The following is a 15234-nucleotide window of genomic DNA, read 5'->3' as shown; positions in this document are numbered from 1 at the left end:
CGTGCCACTGCACTCCAGCCTGGGTGACAGAACGAGACTCTGTCTTCAAAACAAAACCAAATAAAAACCTGTAGATTGGATGGCCTACATTGTGGAGGCTGGAAGGCTAAGAGCAAGGTGCCAGGCTGGATTCTGGCAAGGGTCCCCTTTCTGGTCTGCAGATGGCTGCTACCCCTCCACCTACTCCTGTGGGCTTTCTTTAGTGCAGGCTCCTGGAGAAAGGGAGAGAGAAAGCTCTCTGGTATCCCTTCTTCTAAGGGCACTAAGTCCATAGACCAGGGTCTCATCCTCCTGACCTCGTTTAATCCTAATCACCTCCCAGAGGCCTCATCTCCAAATATCATCCCCTTGGGTGTTAAAGCTTCAATATATAGACTTGGCGAGTGGGAGGCGGAAGCATTCAGCTCCTAGCGTTATCAAAGTTTACAATTGCAGGAGATTGATTGAAGCGACAAAGAGCGAACGTTTCTGAAACAGTTAAAGGGAAGAAGTGGGCGCAGGAAAGTGCTGTGGAAGTCAGAGTTTGGGCTGTACTCCTTAGAAGGGATTGGGTTTCAGTTGGGCAAAGAAGCCTAGGAACGCATTTGGGGAAAGAGAGGAGCAGGCATGTTGAGGAAAGCACAGGTATGCTAAGGACATTCAGGCCATGGACAGAGAAGGGGGAGGAATGGCAGGGTGAAAAGCCAGCCGGACAGAAGTGTCAGGTTGAGCAGAAAAGACAGCGAAGGAGGAAGAGGTGGCTGGGTCTGGGTTACAGGACCCTCAGAGCCTGTAATGGGTCAGAGGAAGCTGGCTTCCATCCTACTGGTAGAAGGGAAGGGAGCATACAGAGGCGGTCGTCCAGGAAGATGATTGGCCAGGGCCATGTGGTGTAGATGAAGGGGGCAGCAGGAGACAGGTGGACTGCTAAAGAGGCTGCAGCAGTGTACCAAACCTAAGCAAGTCAGAGCCCGGGTCAGGGTCTTGGATCCTGCCTGCCACTGCTTTTGCCCTAAGTAGCTGGCCATTCCTGGCTTCATTTTCTCTCTGTTGAAGATGTTGCATAATTTGGGGACATGTGCAGAAGTCCAAGGGCCTCTTTCAAAATCCTTGTCTTGTTTCGACTAACGAAATCATAGAATGGCAGGAAGAGTTCCAAGAAGAAGCCTCAAGCCCAGAGAGACCATGAGCGCGTACCTGAAGGTGTTAGAGACATAAATTACAATGAACTAAGATTGAATGAGAGATTGTGATAAGATCATTTACAAAAGCATTTGCTGGGGAAAATCTGTGTTCTCTTGACCATCAGGAAGCATGGACATACCTAGTCCTTCTACCCCACACACAGGGAAAGTGAACTAGAGGAAGCATAGGGAATTGAACTGATTTTGTAAGATTCACTTTTCCACTAAAAAAAATCAAAACAATGCTTGCTTTCTATCCAAACAGGGTATCTCTGGATAGTTCTCTGAAAATCATTTCACAATTCACATTCCTGGGCCAAATGTTCCTAAAGTATATGACTATTTCTCCTCTGACAGCCCTGGTAAAGGAATTTGATTACATTTGGCAAAGAAATCTAGAGACACATCCTTGTAGGTGAAAGAGGGCCTGATAAAACTGTATGAGCCAAACTCCCCATATAGGTTGTAAGCCCAAATCAAGAAAAATCCCAAGCCATTGGCAAGTAGTGTCTGCTTTGGTTTTTCCCACCAGAGTCTGTTTCTTCAGAGTCCTAGATATGGAAAAGATATGGTGGCTTTTGGCCAGGTGCGGTGGCTCACTCTTGTAATCCCAGCACTTTGGGAGCCTGAGGCAGGTGGATCACGAGGTCAGGAGATCGAGACTATCCTGGCTAACACAGTGAAACCCAGTTTCTACTAAAAAATACAAAAACAAACAAACAAACAAAAAACAAAAAAAAAACTGGGCATTGTGGCAGGGGCCTGTAGTCCCAGCTACTCGGGAGGCTGAGGCAGGAGAATGGCGTGAACCCGGGAGGCGGAGCTTGCAGTGAGCTGAGATCACGCCACTGCACTGCAGCCTGGGTGACAGAGTGAGACTGTCTCAAAAAAAAAAAAAAAATATATGGTGGCTTTTGACCCTGAAGCTGATGTCCCTGGAATGTGGTCCATAGTCAAGTCAGCCTTGTTCTGCAAAGCCCCAAGACAGAAAGCTAGCTGACAAGACACCTGCAGCCCAAATCTTGGGTACAGCTCACAACTGGGTCTATTTGAGGAATAGCATTGTAATAGCCTGTTCTATTACGCATCGAGTTGTGTTCAGACAAAGAGTGAGTTTCTGGCAATCTCTACAGAGGGGGCTTGAGCCACATTTAGTCTTGGGAAGAAGAGCCATAGCACATTCTGGAACCTCCTGTCTTCTCAAGTGTCAAAGACAAACTTTAAGCCAGAGAGTCTCCTTTGGCCTTGAGAAAGATGGAAATTTTGTACAGGTTATGTAGGTGGAAGCCTCTAATGGGAAATAATACTAATAACATCTTAAATTTATGTGGTACCTTACAACATATAGAAACCCCCTCATTTGATCCAATATGAACTGGGCAGGTATCATTCACTCCACTTTGTAGATGAAGACGCAGACATTTCAGGAGGCTCAGCGTCCTGCTTGGGTCACATACCTAGTGAGTAGCAGAGTCAGAATGCAAATCCCCATTTTCTGACCTCCGTCCACAGTACTTTCTGAACACCAGAAAGAAGGCCCTGTGAAAGGAACCTATTTCCTTGTCTGAGTAAATAACCTGTAGAAATGGTAGTTATGGGCTGGGCGTGGTGGCTCTCGCCTGTAATCCCAGCACTTTGGGAGGCTGAGGTGGGCAGATCACAAGGTCAGGAGTTCGAGACCAGCCTGGCCAACATGGTGAAACCCTGTCTTTACTAAAAATACAAAAATTAGCTGGGTGTGGTGGCGGGCACCTGTAATACCAGCTACTTGGGAGGCTAAGGCAGAAGAATGGCTTGAACCCAGGAGGCGGAGGTTGCAGTGAGCCGAGATCACGCCATTGCACTCCAGTCTGGGCAACAAGAGCGAAACTCCATCTCAAAAAATAAAATAAAAATAAAAAGGTGGTTAGAACAGCCATTTATAATAAATTTTTACCTGATTTGTATTCAGTTGACAATCACCATTTATGATTAAAGTCAAAAGACGCCTGATTTTATGCTACTTCCAATGCAAGCGGGAGATGAGGAAATGAGACAAGCTCTGAGCTCGGTTGAAGCGAAGTTCATTTGTTACTTTACCACTTTATTTTTTAGCAAAAGTTATCCTGCAACTCCCTCTCTCCACTCTAAACATGCAAAAGAACCTCGAATTGTTTCTAAATCATTTACCTACATGAAAGCTCATTCACATTCCCCCTGGGGCCCTGAGATGTTGGAGGAAGAAGGGCTGGCAGGGAGAATGGGTGCCCCTTCATCTCATTTCCCTTGCTGAGACCACTGGATTTGTTTCTGTATAGGGAGCTCTGCTTAAATCTCCAACCTGGAAATACGTTCTAGCAATCCATGTTCCACTTCTACCAAAAACAAATCATAGATACTCTAGAGTTGTCACAGTGACATTTTTCCAGGGATGGTATCTGTTTTCTTCTAAAATTTGCAAGTGGAAGAAACTCAAAATATTCAAGTCATGCAGCTATGTCTGGACCAGGTTTTGTCTTTAAACATTTAACTCCCCTTTTTGAGGTATGTTAGCATAAGTACATACATATATAGGTAAATACAATTTTAGAAAACAAAAGCTAACAAACATTTGTGAGTTGTTGAGAATGTGGGTCAACATATGCAAATTAACTTCCTGGTGGCATCAGCAAGTTAATGGAATTGGAATCAGTGATCAGTAGGCTGAATAAGAACTTAAGGCCACCCACTCCTGTGTTTCTCAGTGTCTTCTCTCCATGTCCCCTTGGACAAGGGAGTATAATGATCTTATAATCTGCTTCTAAGTTAGTTGAAAATTAAAAAATATTATTGCTATTAATGACAAATTTAATAAAAATAAAAAACAGATCAAAGCAACGGATGACAGCTCTGCTTTGTTTTCATACCTCTCGTCACCTCTATGCCTCTTGGGATAACAAAATTGTGGCCCAGCCCAGCTTTGTATCATAGAGGAAAGCAGCCGAGAGAAGGGAGGTGACGCGACGGTCAGTGTGATCAATAGAGACCTGAAATGGGAATCAGAACACCTGAGTTTCAGGTACAGACACTCACTTGAGCCTGTAGGACCTCCTAAAGGCCTTTGTTTTCTCATTCATGAAATAGCTGTTTTTTAAAAAGCCTTAATTTTGCTTCTTTTTACAAAATTACATCAAGATCAAGACATGTCATGGTTATAAAAGCTATTTGTGGAAGTAGTGGATTACCTGCTCCTGAATGAAGGATGCTTACTGTTACTCTAATAGAAGAAATGGATTAAATAACTGTTTCTCCAATAGACGGGTTCCTGGTACATTTGATTTTGGAGACTTCCCCCACCCTATAGTTGATCAATTTTCTATGACCCTGTTTTGGATTCCTTTCTGTGGCTCCGGCGCTTCCCAAGCCCCTAAACTCACCATGTACTTCTCTCTTAGGCCTCCTAAAATTCTCAGCACAAGGTAAAGAACTTAGAGGTGGATAAAGTCACTTGAAAACATATGCGCTTGCGGGCTGTGGTCAAGGCCACTTGAGGCCCAGGTGAGCCAAAGGACCACACAGAATAGGGCAATGTCTCTCTTCCTGCCCTGCGCCCCAGGCCCTCAGAAAACCAGAACACAGAGTCAGCAGGGACACCCCATAGGATGAAGGGTTAGAGAGGCCGTTTTCAGGCAGTGGCAAAGGCAGGAGTGGTGGCAAGGGCCTCTTGGAAAGGTGGCTTTCGGACGCAGACTTCCAGGAGGAGATGGCCTCAAGAGACTAGTAGCCGGGGGTGGTGATGCATGCCCAGCTACTAGAGAAGCTGAGATGGGAAGATTGCTTGAGCCCAGGAGTTTCAGGCTACAGTAAGCTATGATCCTTGCACCACTGCGCTCCAGCCTGGGTGACAGAGAGAGAACATGAGTCTTACTGGAGCTAATTTATTTATTTATTTGAGACGGAGTCTCACTCTGTCCCTCAGGATGGAGTACAGTGGCATGATCTCTGCTCACTGCAACTGCCACCTCCCGGGTTCAAGAGATTCTCCTGCCTCAGCTTCTTGAGTAACTGGGACTACAGTGTGCACCACCACGCCCAGCTAATTTTTGTGTTTTTTTTTTTTTTTTTTGCAGAGATGCATGTTGGCCAGACTAGTCTTGAACTTCTGGCCTCAACTGATCCTCCCGCCTCAACCTCCCAAAAAGCTGGGATTACAGGAGTGAGTTTAAACTGGTTTTCGATTCCATGACCACATCTGAGATAATTGGAACTCATGGAATAAAATAAGAATTATTGAGTCTATGTCAATACAAATAAACAAACAAATAATTAAATAAATGAAGGGAGGTTGGGCGCTGTGGCTCATGTCTATAATCCCAGCAATTTGGGAGGTTGAGGCAGGCAGATCACCTGAGGTCAGGAGTTCAAGACCAGCTGGGCCAACATGGTGAAACCCCATCTCTACTAAAAATACAAAAATTAGCCGGGCATGGTGGCACATGCCTGTAATCTCAGCTACTTAGGAGGCTGAGGCAGGAGAATCACTTGAACCCAGGAGGTGGAGATCAGTAGTAGTGAGCGGAGATCGTACCACTGCACTCCAGCCTGGGTGACAGAGAGAGACTAGGTCTCAAAAAATAAAATAAATGACGGAAAAGAAAAGGCTTTTTCTTGGGGTAGAATTCTGATGAGTAACTACAAAAGGGCTAATAAAATAGAACATCACCTTTAGGGAAACAAAATAGCGATTATTTTTGCAGACAAGAGTCATCAGTGTAAGCTAAACTTAATTGACAAAGATATGATGAGAACATGGTCTTCGCATGTTCTTAAAGGATCTAGTTATTAAGCACCAAAGGGAAAATATTTACTATGGAGAAACTTGGCAGATACAACCTTAATAAGGGGAAGTCACTGTCACCTGTAAAGGGACAAATCGTGTGTCTCATATGATGCCCTGACAAGGACAAAATAGTTCTTCTGTGCTATTCTTACCCCAAATAGAAAGCCTGAACACAAATCATGAGGAAACATCAGACAACCCCAAACTGAGGAACCTTGGGCAACATAACTGATCAGTACTCTTGAAAAGTATCGGCATCATGGAAGCCAAAAAGATTGAGGAACTGTTTCAGACTAAAGACAACCAAGGAGAAATGACAAAGTACAATACATGTTTATGGATTGGATCCTAAACCCAAAAGAGTGACATTAGTAGATTCTATCACTGTTATTTATACCAGTGTTAATTTCATTGTGATCATTGTACTGTGGTTATATAAAACGTTAACATTTGGGGGGTTGGTAAAAGTACGCTAGAATTCTTTGTAATATTTTTGCAATTTTTATGGAAGTCTGAAATTATTTCAAAATGAAAAGCTTGAAAAAGTTAAAAAAAATGTACACCCCTCCCCACACACAAGTACTCATGAGATTTCCGGGGTTCCAGAAATAACTGGGAGTTGGGTGGAAGAAGGTGAGAAGGTCTTCAGTGATGTGTGGGAGAATGAAGAGGTGCCAAAGGGAGAAGCTGGTATCTATTATCACTGGGTACTAAGTTAAATACAGTATTTGCCATTCACATCTCCTTTATGTGGCTACTTTGAGGTTAAGTAGAATGGTGAATATAGAGCAGTCCTTGGCCTACAGTATGTGCCTAATAAATTCTAGCCACTGTTTTGTCATCTCCATGGTTGTCATCTTGGGTTGTTATAAGCTCTTGAAGCTTAGGGGTACTCTGGTGACACACATACTCCACTTGGAAATGTTCCATCTGCACTTACTTCCCCTTAGGTACACACTCAGTTTGACTCTGATATGGTTTGGCTGTGTGCCCACCCAAATCTCACCTTGAATTGTAGCTCCCATAATTCCCTCATGTTGTAGGAGGGACCCAGTGGGAGATAAATGACTCATGGGGGCAGTTTCCCCCATACTGTTCTCCTGGTAGTCAATAAGTCTCATGAGATCTGATGGTTTTATAAGAGGAAACCCGTTTAGCTTGACTCTCACTCTTCTCTGCTGCCATATGAGACAGGCCTTTCACCTTCTGCCATGATGGTGAGGCCTCCCCAGCCACCTGAAACTGTGAGTCCATGAAACCTCTTTCTTTTGTATATTGCCCACTCTTGGGTGTGTCTTTATCAGCAGCACAAAAATGGACTAATGCAAACTTTTACTCAACGCCACCACAATTTGCTAGGAAATTAAAAATAGGAGTTATTTATGTGTTCTTTTTGTTAAAATAAATATGTCCTTAGAACTATCTTAGGACTCCAGAATTACCAAATGAATTTGATTTTACTAAACCTTGGATGGAGGGGCTTGTGCGCAGAGACACGGTTAAATCAGTGGTGAAAAGAGGAGAGAAATTTTCCAGAAAAATGAAGGTAACTCAAAAAACATCAAATCATTCTCCCCAGACTGGGCTTCTTTAGGGAGTTCAAACACCCACACTTGAGGTGGCAGCATCACTACCCAGCCCCCAGTCCCACATTCCAGTGTCTGCTGTCTGCAGTAGACTTACTAGGGAGACCACATCACTTAATTTTGAGAGTAAAAACAGTGCTAGAAAGAATCAGCAGGAATTAAGGGCTCCAGAGCAGGTGTACACTGAGATAGTCTGCTGTGAAGCAGGCCATTCCATCACCCCATCTACACAGGGACACAGCGGGGTTATTTCCCTACTAACGAACCAGCTCTAAGCCACCATGTGAAGGCCGCTGGCATGCACCCTCAGATAGGGTGACTGCTCTCGTACAGCTAGTGTCCAAACAGGATGGGCAGAGCCACCGTTTACCCCACCCCACCCCCTTCTCCCTCTGTGCAGCCTTGGCTCCCTGCTAGGGAAGTGCCAACCTCACGAGTCCCCGTCTGATTGTGCAACACCATTTCCACTGTCCCTCCCTCCCCACATCAGCCCTCGCCTACCTTCGGTTCCTGCCTTTCTGTCTGGGGCTGGCTTGGAGCCAGTTCAGTGTATCAGATGGCGTCTACTCAGCAGAGATGAGGTACCAGAAAAGTCCTGAACACTCCCCACTGTCGCCCCCTCAAAATAACCTCCCGCACACTCCTGTTTGCTGATCTTTGAAATTCTTTAGCAGAAGATAAAGCCTTTGTCCAGGAAACAGAGAGATGTGGGGGAGGAAGCCATGGCTCAAAGAACAATGAAGTTAGAGGACTGGATTTGAGTCTTAGCACACACTTTGGCTGTTTATTACTTGCCCTTGTGAGACCCATTAACTCCTCCTGGGTCAGGTTTGCTTGCCTAAGGGGGAGGACAGTAAAACTTCTCCTGGATATCCCAGAGCTTTGATAGTTGAATGACTTAACACACATGGAGCTGCTGTGTGCATGGGAGGTGGCCTTACTGTCCTGAGAGCTGATAATTGAGTCCACTCATTCCTGGGGGAGGAATTACACTGAGCTTTTAAGACTGATTAAAATCAATCCAATGGGATGGAGAATTGGATGCTGGCTATTGTACGTGGGTTATAGTTGAAACAGAAGTATGAAATTTTAAAAAGACTGAAATGTTTTTAGATCATGAAAAGAGATGGGTGTATTTCATAGGTGCCACTTCCAAAAAGTGCGTTGTGGTCGATCTTTTTCTCCTGCATCCCGTGAAACCTAGATGAGAAACTAAGAAGATAAGATAAAAGCAATTTTTCCCCAGGTCCAAGCTTCTTGAATCTCTTGTTCATGTTTGTGGGATGCCAGGTAATTTTCAGGCCTTAATCTCTGCAATAAGATGCTCAGAAAGGAAGCAACAGGTATCAATCAGGGACCAACCAGGAGACAAAAACCATACCGATATTTGAATGTGGAGAGTTTATTATAAAGAATTATTCACTGGAACAAGATACTGAAGTCATGGGGAACTGATCAGTACGAAGGAGAGAAAATCCCAAAGAATACAGGATTTGCAGTTATAGAGAGCAATTGCTGTCCCTAAGGCTGAGACCCAGAACTCTTTGAGAGCCCAGCCGTGGCTCACTGCTCAGACACCAACCTGCAGAGATGCCATGGTGGCAGAACTTGCTGGAAATCTTCCCTCTGAGGTGCCAGGGAGAACTGTCCCAGGTAGGTGATAGGTCTCAGGACTCACTGCAAAGATTCCTGAGGAGGCGCCGAGGCCCTGCAGGAGCTGGGTGCTCTGCAGGAGATGGTTGTGGTCACTCACTGCTGGGCTCAGATATTGAACAGACTGTGTATTGCAAAAGCCCAGAGAGGAGAATGCTCTGGAACCCGAAAGAGAGAAACCCCTTCTGGCAGCAGTATCCTTCCAACATCCTCTGCTAACAAGGGTCCACGTTGTGCCAGCTAGCAAAGGAGAAACACAGGGCCAGCTCCATTGACCCAGAACAATGAAGGGTGAATTTGGAGCTGAGAGGCAATAAATTGATAACTGACGCAGATCATGGCATTTTACAGGGAACGCTGGGCTCTGGGCCCAGCACAGCGACATATGGCCTCAGGCAGGTCTCATTCTCTGAGCCTCTACTCTCATGGCTACAAAACGGAGTCTTATGTGCTTATCTTTCAAGGCTGGGATCAAATAAGACAGACGGTGGAAATTGTCAACTAATAACAGGTTTTGCACCTTCAGTATGTATAATGATGCCACCTATTTCACTGACAATTTTAAAGTAATTTAACAATGAGTTAATCAAAACAACAAGCAACATTTATTGACTCATTTCTCACTCTTGGGAGGAGTCAATGAGAGAATCTGCTCAGTGGGTTTGCCCATATTATGTGTAAAAGTAAATGTTAGTTGTAACAAACTCATATTGTTGAATTACTTTCTCTGTAATAAAACAGTGATATATTTATTTTTCCTTTACTATACAGTCACTCACTTTATTTATTGAGTGCCTACCATTTGTATGTATGATGCCGAGTGTTGCATTAGAGGCCCAGGAGCCATGACGGCTTTGAGGAGTGGGGAGATACAATGCTTTCAGGGATGTGACTCCTTGGGAGGAAATGCTGTTTATTTCTCTCACGAGCAGAAAAGCCACCCATGTTCCCTTGAATTATGGCCATTCTAAAGTCAGCCCCATGTGGTTTCTCCCCTGTTCCCACCCTCCCTCGTTCCCGCCATCCCTCATTTAATTGCTTATGAATTCTGAGCATTTACACAAAGAAGCTTTCATTTTTGAAGAAAGCTGTGCAGCCTGAATTCCTCAAAACATGTTCTGAATGGAGGGACTGAGGTTTTCCTGTGTGTTTGTTTGCATGTGAATAAACAGGAAGTCTATAAACCACTAAGGAAGAATTCCTTTGCAGGAAGTGAGTTTGGGAGCCAACTCAGGACCTCCCGGGCTTCACTGGCTCTTTTCTGCTTTTGCACCACAGATGCTGGGAGGGGAGATGCTAACTGGAATGACTGACGTAGGGGCATGGTCAGAGCCCACAGGACCTGCACTGGCCACTTAAATTGTTTCCTTGACGGTAGTCTCTTTGCCCTTCAGTCTCTCTAGTAGAGGGACTATGCACCTCCACGCTATGGACATTTGGGGCTGGATAGTTCTTTGTTGTGGGGGCTTCCCTGTGCCTCACAGGGTGTTTAGCAGCACCCATGGCCAATGTCCACCAAATACCAGGTACACCTCCCCCTCTGCTGACCAAAATGTCTCCAGAAGTTGATATGCCTTCAGGGATGAAATTACTCCTGGTTGAGAACCAAACTGCAGCTCTAAAGAAACTTCCTGAAGGAAGCCTTTCACCTGCTTGAATGAGATCCATTTTCTTTAGCTTGGCATTCAAAAGTCTTCATTAACCTGACTCCTCCCAGAAGCTTCATCCCACTGTTGTCCACTCTTTCTTTGACTCCAAAAAAAGGATCTGTCCAGAGTTCCCAGAGCATTTCTTTCACAGCTCTTTGATCTTATCATTCTACCTTCTTTATGTATTCTTTTCTCTCCTCTCCAGCTACCCGAGGAAGGTTTGAATAAATTGAAAGATACAATTTGCAAAGAAAAACTTGACATTGTAAAGAGATCAGATCTCCTTAAAATAATCTATAATTTAGTATCATCCCAGTAAAAATGTCAGAACTGTTTTTAGTAGGTAGACTAGCTTCTTCTACACTTTTTTGTTTTAAATTTTATTGAATAAAAAATAGTGCTTCACAAAACCCACCTGTATTAGTCCATTTTCACGCTGCTCATAAAGACATATCCAAGACTGGGTAATTTATAAAGAAAAAGAGGCTTAATATACTCACAGTTCCACGTAGCTGGGAAGGCTTCACAGTCATGGTGGAAGGTGAAAGGCACTTCTTATATGGCTGGGGCAAGAGAGAAAATGAGAACCAATCGAAAGAGGTTTCCTCTTACAAAACCATCAGATCTTGTGAGACTTATTCACTACTACGAGAACAGTATGGGTGAAACCGCCCCCATGATTCAATTAACTCCCACTGGGTCCCTCCCACAACATGTAGGAATTATGGGAGCTAAAATTCAATATGAGATTTGGGTGGGGACACAGTTAAACCCTATCAATACTATAACAAAGCTAAAAGATGAAAATAATTGACAATAGTGTTATGAGACATGTGATCCAACAAAGTGTTAATTTTTATAATATAGTTTATGAATAAAAAATCAAATAGAAAAAAGCAATAGAAAATAAAATAGGATCCAATCAAATGCAAAAAAAGGTCAAGAACTCCAAAAAACAAGAAAGTAAATATCTGAGGTTTTCAAAGTTAGTCTCATTATTAGAAACAAATGAAAACAAGTGTCCATTCTTACTATCAAAATGTCAAAGGTCAAAAGGTTATTAATAAAGCTTTTATGAATGTACGGACGTAGTGCACCCTTACACTGCTACAAATTAAAGGCAGAACAGTTTGCCAATAACTTTCCAAATCCTAAATGCACATATCGAGTTATTCCATGCCCAGGAATATATCCTACAGGTACACCCGCATGAATGTGCAAAGAGGGATGAGCAAAGATATTCATTGGAGTATTTAGTAATTGGTTAAGAGCAAAAAATCTGAAAGCCTTCAAATGTCCATCAACATGAGAAATGGTAAAGTAAATGATTGGGCAATTGATTGAACACTCTTTGGATGTGAAATGCAATGCAGCCAATTTATATAAGCTGAAATGGATTGGATTGAGTTCGTAGGTGTATTAGGAGAGAAAACGTAAGTTGTAAAGCCATGTTCGTGGGGTGTGTCTGTGAGGGTGTGTGGCTGTGTTTGTCTTTGTGTGTGCACGTCTGTGCATGAGATACTTCTGGAAAATGACATGCAGAATTCACTAAGTTGGCGTCTGAAGGAGGAATGACTGGGACTTTAATAGGGAAGAAGGATTTGCTTTTCATTGCTTAATCTTGGATTTAAAAAAAATATATAAGATGTATACATGTAATACTAGCTAAGATATATTATATATTATGTAATACGTTACTTATGTAATATGTAATATGTTACTTATGAATAGGTTACATACTATGTAATATGTAACATTTAATACATAATGTGTTACATATTATATAATATGTAATATGCTATATATTACATTTAATATGTAAATACCATTAGGTTTTAAAATACGTGTTTGGTTTTTTAAATTTAAAAATAAAACTGTTATCATTAATACTAATAAGAAAGCCGTCTTATTATCTGTCTTTACAGCACATGTCACTCATATCTCTCATTTTTAATTGTCAAGTGACCTTTTGTGAGCTCAGGTGTAATTATCCACAAATCTCTATCAGCAAATTACATTGTTGAATGTTTTTAACTCCTTTGCTTTTCCTATGATACTGGTGTAGAGTTATAAAAATCATAAGTTTTCAAATGATAGGCATAGACTATGATTCCTTATTCAATATAAATGTGTTAAATTCTGAAATGATCAAATACCTCACCATATTAGGCATTTACAGATGGAAAATTGGAAGGGAAATTGTCAAGGGAAGAAAGAGAACATCAGAAATGCAAGCCGACCTGGCGAGTTGGTTTGTGCCTGTAATCTCAGCTGCTCGGGAGGCTGAGGTGGGAAGATTGCTTGAGCCCAGGACTTCAAGACCAGCCTGGGAACACAGTGAGACCTCATTTCAAAAAAAAGTAAAAAAAAAAAAAAAAAAATGGAAGGCTTCCAATTACTCTGCAAATAAGTGGGCTCTGAGAAATGAGTCACCCAATTACCAACTAGTTAGGAGAATTGAGATCAGAACCAAGGTCTCAAAAAACAATGATAGCAGCAAAACAGTCTCTACCCTGACAAAGGACAAATATGAAAAATAATTTTACAAGAAAATTTGTGTATACTTGTAAGATAGTATCAGAAAAGTGAGCATCTTGTATTTCTGTGATCTCCTGTTATTTCACATTCCCCAAACTTACCTGTGAGAAGAATTACCCAATTCTCTGAAAAGCATAGAAATCTAGAAAATTTACATTTTTTTAAACAGGCAACTCAAGGAAATCTTATAATTAAGCCACCACACAGAACATTGCTTTATCTCATTTCACTCTCAAAACAAGCCACTAAGGTAAGTAAAACATAGACTCTTTATTCTTGTTTAACATATAAGGAGACTGAGGCTCACTGAGTTTAAGTGTCTTCCCCCTAATCATAGAGTAACATCTCTGAACTGTAGCATTTCTCTTTTCTAAATATGTATTTCTTTCTTTTGTAGTCTTACTTCCAATAATTGTTCACTTTCAGCAGTTAGAAAGCAAAAATATTTTATGAATGCTAGAATATCCACATCTTAATTAAGTCTGCCATTGATCAATGTACCACTGGATGAAACTCTCTTCTTTAAGCACCAAGAAATGAAGGTTACTGAGGGTGAACATAAACCAGAACCTAGATGCTTACATAGATTCTACCCAACTCTTCCTGTTTTAGAAGAAAAACACAGAATAAAAGGGAGAAGGGGGAATTTTGCAAGTTGGCAAGCAAATTCTGACTTGCCACTAAATCATTATTTTTTCTCCACTAGAAATCCTTTTCTAAGACAATGGGGGAGGAGGAAGTAGTTGCATGAATCATGCTGCCACTTGTCTTGAAAAGAAAGAAAAAAGTGAAAAATGATTTTCTTTTCTTTCTTTTTTTTTTTTTTTTTTGAGACTTAGTCTCGCTCTGTCACCCAGGCAGGAGTGCAGTGGCACAGTCTTGGCTCACTGCAATCTCCACCTCCCAGGTTCAAGCAATTCTTCTGCCTCAGCCTCCTAAGTACCTGGGACTACAAGCATGTACCACCATGCCCGGTTGACTTTTTGTATCTTTAGTAGAGACGGGGTTTCACTGCGTTAGCCAGGATGGTCTTGATCTCCTGACCTCGTGATCCGCCCACCTTGGCCTCCCAAAGTGCTGGGATTACAGGCATGAGCCACCACGCCCGGCCAAAAATAATTTAGAGAAAAAAGAGGAAGCAGTGCCTTGAACCCACATGTGTCCACCAGACATAGGAAAGAGGCTACAAGCTAAGCTTTTTCAGGGTGACCTACACTGGAGGAAACGCCCTTCCGTTTCCCCACAAGGTAGCTTTTGTGGATTTTTGCCCCAACTTCAAAGTATAGTTGAATTTTAGATACTCAGAACCATTGGGAAATTAGTTATTTCTCAGGGCTATTTTGTATTTTAATAGTTGAGTCTGTGCCTTTGAGCACCAACATCTGAACACATGCTAGCTGTTTTAGGATAGAAATCAACTTAAAATACATCTCGGTAGCCTCGTGTACAGACTATACTGAGCAGAGTCTAACTTTTTCATAACGATTAAGGGGCATCACTAGAAATACCAGTCCTGGTAGGTTGCTATAACTGTAGTGATCCCAGGCAGAGCCTGAGGAAGTACATTTGAAATTTTGAGATGACCTTCTTGTCCCTAAGCTAAAACTGAGTATTTTTATTTGTTTGTTTGGGCATGAGTTTATTTACACCAGAGGCCTTATAAAGACCAAAAAGTTTCATTTTGTGGCACAAAAATGGGATGATTTTAAGTTGATGTGCCATTTCTTTTCAGTTGATTTTTTAAAAAAATTTTAGTACCTAATGTCTTAAATTGTTAGTGATTTTTTCACATGTCTTTTTTCTGCAATTAGACTGAAATCTCCTTAAAAGAAGGGACTGTGCACTGG

This window comes from Papio anubis, chromosome 8, assembly GCF_008728515.1.
Source record: "Papio anubis isolate 15944 chromosome 8, Panubis1.0, whole genome shotgun sequence".
NCBI lineage: Eukaryota > Metazoa > Chordata > Mammalia > Primates > Cercopithecidae > Papio > Papio anubis.
Note: the sequence above shows the minus strand (reverse complement) of the source record.